The sequence below is a fragment of the Trichomycterus rosablanca genome, chromosome 20, assembly GCF_030014385.1.
Source record: "Trichomycterus rosablanca isolate fTriRos1 chromosome 20, fTriRos1.hap1, whole genome shotgun sequence".
NCBI classification, from domain to species: domain Eukaryota; kingdom Metazoa; phylum Chordata; class Actinopteri; order Siluriformes; family Trichomycteridae; genus Trichomycterus; species Trichomycterus rosablanca.
In genome coordinates, this window is record NC_086007.1 from 702,904 (window position 1) to 712,500 (window position 9,597).

Genomic DNA, 9,597 nt, shown 5'->3' on the forward strand with positions numbered 1-9,597 from the left:
CGCTTACGGAGAGTCACGCGCTGATCTCCACGTTCCTTTACTTCTGTACAGGCGCTTCGGCCTACTAACCAGGGTCCTTACACGGCCTCGAAGACCCCGCCCACTTTTTAGTCCCATCTTTTCCCACCCAGCAGACTAGTGGCCGATTTTGTCTTCTGCAGGCACTTGTGCCCACTAGAGGGTGCCAGAGGGTAGCAGAGCTGAGATTTGATGTCCAGATTCCCAGTGGTGGTGCGCTAGTGGAACATCCCGCTGCTCCACCTGGGCGAAACGCTGAAGATCGAGCAAGCTTCATATAAAATCTCTTTAATATCATGCTTACAGAATGGCGCCCCCTTCTGGATGTCGCCCTAAGCTGTTGCCTATATTATTGATTCCAAGTGCTGACCCAAAGCACTTCAAGTGCAGATACAAACTAAATAAACACACACACACACACACACACACACACACAGTTTGTATAATTAGTGTCTTGGGGCGATAAAATTAGCGACGCTAACCTGCACCTGTTAGCGGGTGATTAGCGTGTTCACACATGTTAGCGTCTGTTCGTAGCTGGAGGCCGAGCGGCGACGTGACATAGAGCTGAGAGAGAAATCTTACATCAGTGCGGCAAGACTTCACCTGCTCGCTCACTTTACCAAATTCCATCCTGTTTTTACTCAGTGTGTGTGTGTGTGTCTGTGTGTGTGTGTGTGTGTGTGTGTGTGTGTGTGTGTGTGTGTGTGTGTGGTGGGGTACGCTTTGGGAAAGTGCTCTCAGACCTCAAATACAAAGTTATGTAGGTATAATACGGAACCAGAACATCACAGCCGTACTGGAGGTGTTCGCTGAACATTCAAAAGCTGATACTGTAAAGTCTGTCACTAGATTTCGAAACATGACTGCAGGGATTCACTTCCATTCAGCCATTAGATCATTTGTGAGGTGTGGCGCTGATGTTTATTTGGGGATGGGGTCTGGTTTGCACTAGGTATTCCAATTCATCCCAAAAGTGACGACTAGAACAACAAGCTGGGTCGAGTTGGTCAACCAGCAGAACGATCTTGACCAAGCTGGTTGAACAGCTGACGAAACCAGTATAACCAGCTAGGAGGAAGAAACCAGGGAGAATCTTGCTCCCCTTTAATGAAACAACCGTATTATACAGTAAGAGTGCAGGTGCTAGACTTGCCTGTCTGCAGTCCAGAACCGTCTCTGATTGAAAACGTGTGGAGCATGATGAAGTGCAGCGCACCACCACGGAGATCCAGGACTGTTGAGTAGCACTTTCACACCTACTGATACTTCGAAACATGACTGCTGGGATTCACTTCCATCCAGCCATTAGAGCATTTGTGAGGTGGGGCGCTGATATTTACTTACGGAATAAGGCCTGGTTTGCACTAGGCATTCCAATTCATCCCAAAAGTGTCAACCAGCAGAACGATCTTGACCAAGCTGATTGAAGAGCTGACTAAACCAGTATAACCAGTTTGACCAGAATGGTTCTCCAGCTACACCCAGCTACCAGCTAGAAGTAAGGAAACCAGGGAGAATCTTGTGCACCCCTAATGAAACAACCGTATTATACAGTAAGAGTGCAGGTGCTAGACTTGCCTGTCTGCAGTCAGAAACGTGTGGATGATGAAGCTCAGCACACCACCACGGAGACCCAGGACTGTTGATCAGCACTTTCACACCTACCTCAGTTGGCCTCCTCGGTTCTTCTTGACACCCGCCAGCTGTGGATCGGAGGACCACGCTGTGCTCTCTGTGTTCCTCTAGTTTTTGTGCCGCCGCCTTGACCAGACACCAGGAGTCGCTATTGCGGTCGCGGTGAGGACAAACCCTCGCCGTCCAACTTAGATCTCCAACTTGATTTGGTTCGAAGATTCACTATATGACCGTGGGAGGGTTTTCTGCAAACTTTTTTTTGGAGAGTATCTGTGGGGATTTGCGCCCATTTTGTCAACGTAGTGCAAGAAATGACGGTCCAGTTCGAACTGCGTTCCGATTCGTCCCAAAAGAGATCAGGGCTTTCAGTTCTCGTCAAACCGTCGTAGCCTCGTGGTTAGGGTACTGGACTAGAATCGAAAGCTCACTGGTTCAAGCCCCACCACTGCCAGGTTGTCCCGTTGGGCCCTTGAGCGAGGCCCTTAACCCTTAATTGCTTAGACAATATACTGTCACAGGACATGACCTTCCCCAAACTGTTCCCACGAATATAGAAGCGTGTGATATATGATTTGAAGCTCGCGTTAGCAGCGGTGTGGTTGAGACAGGTGAAATTAGGAGTGGTGCCCGCATACCTCGGCCGAACACACTGCGGTTCCAGTGCGCTCTCCGGATCTGTGTGTGTGTGTGTGTGTGTGTGTCCGCTGCGTGGCGCTGCTGCACTGTTCTGTGTAGCGGCGGTGTATTTTCAGTCCTCTGTGCTGCTGAAGCGTCGCGGCGGATCTTCGTTAAACACACACACACGGTCGGTGTGAGCACCGCAGGACCGAACCCTCCGGCGCGCAGTCAGTTTTCGGCGCGTTATAGCGTGTGTATTGTGTGTGTGTGTGTGTGTGTGTGTGTTCGCGTTGCGCCCTGTACGTGACCGTGTGTGTGTGTGTGTGTGTGTGTGTGTGTGTGTGTGTGTGTGTGTGCGCTGAAGTTTGGCTCGCTCGCTGCGTGTGTGAGCGGGTTTAGTTCGGGTTCAGTTCGGGTTCTGCGCAGTACCGGATTCATGTGGATTTAGGAGCAGGAGGAACGGGAGTGCTGCACGGTGAGGTGGACTGGAGTGGACCGGAGTGGACCGGACTGGACTGCAGTGGACTGTGGCCGGACTTCACACCGCGGATCGAGCCTGTAAGTGATGTATCAGAGACGGTATTTAGACTGTTGTGTGCGATTTGTTACGCGCTGATTCCAGTTATAACAAAGTTCTTCACGCGTTACCGGTTTAAACCGCGATATATTTGCGGTACGGAGCGATTTCACGGTTATACGTGGATTATTGGGCTTGACTTTACTCTTTGGTGTATGTACAGAGTAAAATGAAGTGTGTGTGTGTGTGTGTGTGTGTGTGTGTGTGTGTGTGTGTGTGTGGTGGAATCTGCCGCACGATACTATCGTTAAGCTTGAAAACTACAGATTGTATCGCGATACTGATACCGATACACACGGTGATACCGCAGCGACACAAACAACAGCACAACAACTACATGTCAGTTCAGCTGTAGGACGAACTGTATACACTGTATGGACAAAAGTATTGGGACACCCCATCTAACTGGTGTAATAAATCAATCATATAAAGGAAATGACCTGCTTCCGACCGTGCAGTAACAGTTTAGGGAAGCACCTTTCCTGTTCCAGCATGAGCGATCTCTATAAAGACGTGAAGAAAAGCTCCAGCGTCCTGCACAGAGCCCTGAGCTCAGCCCCACTCACCAGCTCTGGGATGAACCGGAACATTGACCGTGAAATCAATCAGCGCCCAGCCGTACGACGGAACAGGCACAGATTCCCACACACAGATCACACCGAGGTCGCTGTGTTTTAATACTGTTAGTTTTGGAACTAGCTCACGGTCGGGCGTCCGAATACTTTTGGCCGTATCGTGATGCACCACATTCCAGTCCGATATGACACAGTGTGTTCTTACAGCGCCACTACATTTCACTTATTTTACTTCCATCGGCTGGAACCTGCAGCACCTTCAGCCTCTTGAGTTCTTCTGGCTTTAGGGCTCGTCGTCTTGGGACAGTCAATCGATAGGTTGAGGGTTCGAATCCCAGAGATGATTGTAGATGCTGTAGTAACAGAGATGATTGTAGATGATTGTAGGTGATTGTAGATGATTGTAGATGATTGTAGCTGCTACAGGAACAGAGATGATTGTAGATGATTGTAGATGATTGTAGATGATTGTAGCTGCTACAGGAACAGAGATGATTGTAGATGCTACAGGAACAGAAATTATTGTAGCTGCTACAGTAACAGAGATGATTGTAGATGATTGTAGATTACTGTAGATGATTGTATCTGCTACAGGAACAGAGATGATTGTAGATGATTGTAGATGCTACAGTAACAGATGATTGTAGATGATTGTAGCTGCTACAGGAACAGAGATGATTGTAGATGATTGTAGATGCTACAGTAACAGATGATTGTAGATGATTGTAGCTGCTACAGGAACAGAGATGATTGTAGATGATTGTAGATGATTGTAGCTGCTACAGGAACAGAGATGATTGTAGATGCTACAGGAACAGAAATGATTGTAGATGATTGTAGATTATTGTACATTATTGTAGCTGCTACAGGAACAGAGATGATTGTAGATGATTGTAGATGCTACAGTAACAGAGATGATTGTAGATGCTACAGGAACAGAGATGATTGTAGATGCTAGATGATTGTAGATGATTGTAGATTATTGTACATTATTGTAGCTGCTACAGGAACAGAGATGATTGTAGATGATTGTAGCTGCTACAGGAACAGAGATGATTGTAGATGATTGTAGATGCTACAGTAACAGATGATTGTAGATGCTGCAGTAACAGAGATGATTGTAGATGATTGTAGATGATTGTAGCTGCTACAGGAACAGAGATGATTGTAGATGATTGTAGATGATTGTAGCTGCTACAGGAACAGAGATGATTGTAGATGATTGTAGCTGCTACAGGAACAGAGATGATTGTAGATGCTGCTGTAACAGAGATGATTGTAGATGCTGCTGTAACAGAGATGATTGTAGATGCTGCAGTAACAGAGATGATTATAGCTGCTACAGTAACAGAGATGATTGTAGATGCTGCTGTAACAGAGATGATTGTAGATGCTGCTGTAACAGAGATGATTGTAGATGCTGCTGTAACAGAGATGATTGTAGATGCTACAGTAACAGAGATGATTATAGCTGCTACAGTAACAGAGATGATTGTAGATGCTGCTGTAACAGAGATGATTGTAGATGCTGCTGTAACAGAGATGATTGTAGATGCTACAGGAACAGAGATGATTATAGCTGCTACAGTAACAGAGATGATTGTAGATGCTGCTGTAACAGAGATGATTGTAGCTGCTACAGGAACAGAGATGATTGTAGATGATTGTAGATGCTACAGTAACAGAGATGATTGTAGATGCTGCAGTAACAGAGATGATTGTAGATGCTGCTGTAACAGAGATGATTGTAGATGCTGCTGTAACAGAGATGATTGTAGATGCTGCAGTAACAGAGATGATTATAGCTGCTACAGTAACAGAGATGATTGTAGATGCTGCTGTAACAGAGATGATTGTAGATGCTGCTGTAACAGAGATGATTGTAGATGCTGCTGTAACAGAGATGATTGTAGATGCTACAGTAACAGATGATTATAGCTGCTACAGTAACAGAGATGATTGTAGATGCTGCTGTAACAGAGATGATTGTAGATGCTGCTGTAACAGAGATGATTGTAGATGCTGCTGTAACAGAGATGATTGTAGATGCTACAGTAACAGATGATTATAGCTGCTACAGTAACAGAGATGATTGTAGATGCTGCTGTAACAGAGATGATTGTAGATGCTGCTGTAACAGAGATGATTGTAGATGCTACAGGAACAGAGATGATTATAGCTGCTACAGTAACAGAGATGATTGTAGATGCTGCTGTAACAGAGATGATTGTAGATGCTGCTGTAACAGAGATGATTGTAGCTGCTACAGGAACAGAGATGATTGTAGATGATTGTAGATGCTACAGTAACAGAGATGATTGTAGATGCTGCAGTAACAGAGATGATTGTAGATGCTGCAGTAACAGAGATGATTGTAGATGCTGCAGTAACAGAGATGATTGTAGATGCTGCAGTAACAGAGATGATTGTAGATGCTACAGTAACAGAGATGATTGTAGATGCTGCAGTAACAGAGATGATTGTAGATGCTGCAGTAACAGAGATGATTGTAGATTATTGTAGATGCTGCAGTAACATAGATGATTGTAGATTATTGTAGATGCTGCAGTAACATAGATGATTGTAGATTATTGTAGATGCTGTAGTAACATAGATGATTGTAGATGCTGCTGTAACAGAGATGATTGTAGATGCTGCAGTAACAGAGATGATTGTAGATGCTGCTGTAACAGAGATGATTGTAGATGCTGCAGTAACATAGATGATTGTAGATGCTGCTGTAACAGAGATGATTGTAGATGCTGCAGTAACAGAGATGATTGTAGATGCTGCTGTAACAGAGATGATTGTAGATGCTGCAGTAACATAGATGATTGTAGATGCTGCAGTAACAGAGATGATTGTAGATGCTGCAGTAACAGAGATGATTGTAGATGCTGCTGTAACAGAGATGATTGTAGATGCTGCAGTAACAGAGATGATTGTAGATGCTGCAGTAACAGAGATGATTGTAGATGCTACAGTAACAGAGATGATTGTAGATGCTACAGGAACAGAGATGATTATAGCTGCTACAGTAACAGAGATGATTGTAGATGCTGCTGTAACAGAGATGATTGTAGATGCTGCTGTAACAGAGATGATTGTAGATGCTGCTGTAACAGAGATGATTGTAGCTGCTACAGGAACAGAGATGATTGTAGATGATTGTAGATGCTACAGTAACAGAGATGATTGTAGATGCTGCAGTAACAGAGATGATTGTAGATGCTGCAGTAACAGAGATGATTGTAGATGCTGCAGTAACAGAGATGATTGTAGATGCTGCAGTAACAGAGATGATTGTAGATGCTACAGTAACAGAGATGATTGTAGATGCTGCAGTAACAGAGATGATTGTAGATGCTGCAGTAACAGAGATGATTGTAGATTATTGTAGATGCTGCAGTAACATAGATGATTGTAGATTATTGTAGATGCTGCAGTAACATAGATGATTGTAGATTATTGTAGATGCTGCAGTAACATAGATGATTGTAGATTATTGTAGATGCTGTAGTAACATAGATGATTGTAGATGCTGCTGTAACAGAGATGATTGTAGATGCTGCAGTAACAGAGATGATTGTAGATGCTGCAGTAACAGAGATGATTGTAGATTATTGTAGATGCTGTAGTAACATAGATGATTGTAGATGCTGCTGTAACAGAGATGATTGTAGATGCTGCAGTAACAGAGATGATTGTAGATGCTGCAGTAACAGAGATGATTGTAGATGCTGCTGTAACAGAGATGATTGTAGATGCTGCAGTAACATAGATGATTGTAGATGCTGCAGTAACAGAGATGATTGTAGATGCTGCAGTAACAGAGATGATTGTAGATGCTGCTGTAACAGAGATGATTGTAGATGCTGCAGTAACAGAGATGATTGTAGATGCTGCAGTAACAGAGATGATTGTAGATGCTACAGTAACAGAGATGATTGTAGATGCTGCAGTAACAGAGATGATTGTAGCTGCTACAGTAACAGATGATTGTAGATGCTGCAGTAACAGAGATGATTGTAAATGACTGTAGATGATTGTTCCAGTCTGCCCCATCAGTCTCCTCTAAAGCTCTAATTTTAGGGATTTAGAGGGTGCGGCAGGGGTGCGGGCGGGGGTGCGGGCGTGTGCCCTCCTCTGTTCCTGTGTTGTGTCCACGTTTGACCTCTTGACCCCACAACTTTGGAGGGCTGCTGTCAGGCGAAGGCCAGAGGTGAAAGGTCAGGTCTGATCTGAGGCATGTGGCCTTGGCAGGAAGTGTGTGTGGTGACTTCAGCAGGAACAATCTCAGCTGTTGTTAGGACATGAACACACACACACACACACACACACATTCTCACACACACACAAGCATACACATTCATACAGACACACACAAACAACCACACATGCACATACACGCATACACACACAATCATGCACACACATAAACACACACTTGCATGCACACATACACCTACACAACTGCACACACACACACACATGTTCACACAAGCACACACTAACAAACACGAACACAAATGCACACACACATGCACATACAAACAGTCACGCACCTACACATGGAAATATACACCTACACACACACACACACACACACACACACACACACACAGACTATATTGTTGATTATACTGATGTAACGTGTGGTTTGGGACACAGCCAGTGTTGCTCATTACCTTGAACCACAACTGTTGGTGTAACCAGTTTTTTTGGATGGTTGTGTTGGTTGATTTAGTTGGTTGGTTGTGTTTTTTTTGGTTGTGTTGGTTGGAAGGTTGTGCTGGTTCTTTGTGTTGGTTGGTTGGTTTTTTTTTTTTTTTTTTTTTGGTTGTGGTACTACAGGAGTGTTGGTGGTACTGTAGGAGTGTTGAGTGTCGGTGGTACTGCAGGAGTGTTGGTGGTACTGTAGGAGTGTTGAGTGTCGGTGGTACTGCAGGAGTGTTGGTGGTACTGTAGGAGTGTTGAGTGTCGGTGGTACTGTAGGAGTGTTGGTGGTACTGCAGGAGTGTTGAGTGTTGGTGGTACTGCAGGAGTGTTGAGTGTTGGTGGTACTGCAGGAGTGTTGGTGGTACTGTAGGAGTGTTGAGTGTCGGTGGTACTGTAGGAGTGTTGGTGGTACTGCAGGAGTGTTGAGTGTTGGTGGTACTGCAGGAGTGTTGGTGGTACTGCAGGAGTGTTGGTGGTACTGTAGGAGTGTTGAGTGTCGGTGGTACTGTAGGAGTGTTGGTGGTACTGCAGGAGTGTTGAGTGTTGGTGGTACTGCAGGAGTGTTGGTGGTACTGTAGGAGTGTTGAGTGTCGGTGGTACTGTAGGAGTGTTGGTGGTACTGCAGGAGTGTTGAGTGTTGGTGGTACTGCAGGAGTGTTGGTGGTACTGCAGGAGTGTTGGTGGTACTGTAGGAGTGTTGAGTGTTGGTGGTACTGCAGGAGTGTTGGTGGTACTGCAGGAGTGTTGAGTGTTGGTGGTACTGCAGGAGTGTTGGTGGTACTGCAGGAGTGTTGGTGGTACTGTAGGAGTGTTGAGTGTCGGTGGTACTGTAGGAGTGTTGGTGGTACTGCAGGAGTGTTGAGTGTTGGTGGTACTGCAGGAGTGTTGGTGGTACTGCAGGAGTGTTGGTGGTACTGTAGGAGTGTTGAGTGTCGGTGGTACTGTAGGAGTGTTGGTGGTACTGCAGGAGTGTTGAGTGTTGGTGGTACTGCAGGAGTGTTGAGTGTTGGTGGTACTGCAGGAGTGTTGGTGGTACTGCAGGAGTGTTGGTGGTACTGTAGGAGTGTTGAGTGTCGGTGGTACTGTAGGAGTGTTGGTGGTACTGCAGGAGTGTTGAGTGTCGGTGGTACTGCAGGAGTGTTGGTGGTACTGTAGGAGTGTTGAGTGTCGGTGGTACTGTAGGAGTGTTGGTGGTACTGCAGGAGTGTTGAGTGTTGGTGGTACTGCAGGAGTGTTGGTGGTACTGCAGGAGTGTTGGTGGTACTGTAGGAGTGTTGAGTGTTGGTGGTACTGCAGGAGTGTTGGTGGTACTGCAGGAGTGTTGAGTGTTGGTGGTACTGCAGGAGTGTTGAGTGTTGGTGGTACTGCAGGAGTGTTGGTGGTACTGCAGGAGTGTTGGTGGTACTGTAGGAGTGTTGAGTGTCGGTGGTACTGTAGGAGTGTTGGTGGTAC

At 45.6% G+C, this 9,597-nt stretch overlaps 1 protein-coding gene across 1 annotated transcript in view; it reads left to right on the plus strand.

Annotated features, from left to right (window-relative positions):
- Nucleotides 1–2,485: 2,485 nt before the first annotated feature.
- Nucleotides 2,486–9,597, plus strand: part of ppp2r3a (protein phosphatase 2, regulatory subunit B'', alpha) — a 67,582-nt gene continuing 60,470 nt past the window's right edge. Inside the window, exon 1 of the mRNA XM_063016214.1 lies at nucleotides 2,486–2,832. The gene's annotated coding sequence lies outside the window, so the exon portion shown is untranslated. The remainder of the gene's footprint in view (nucleotides 2,833–9,597) is intronic.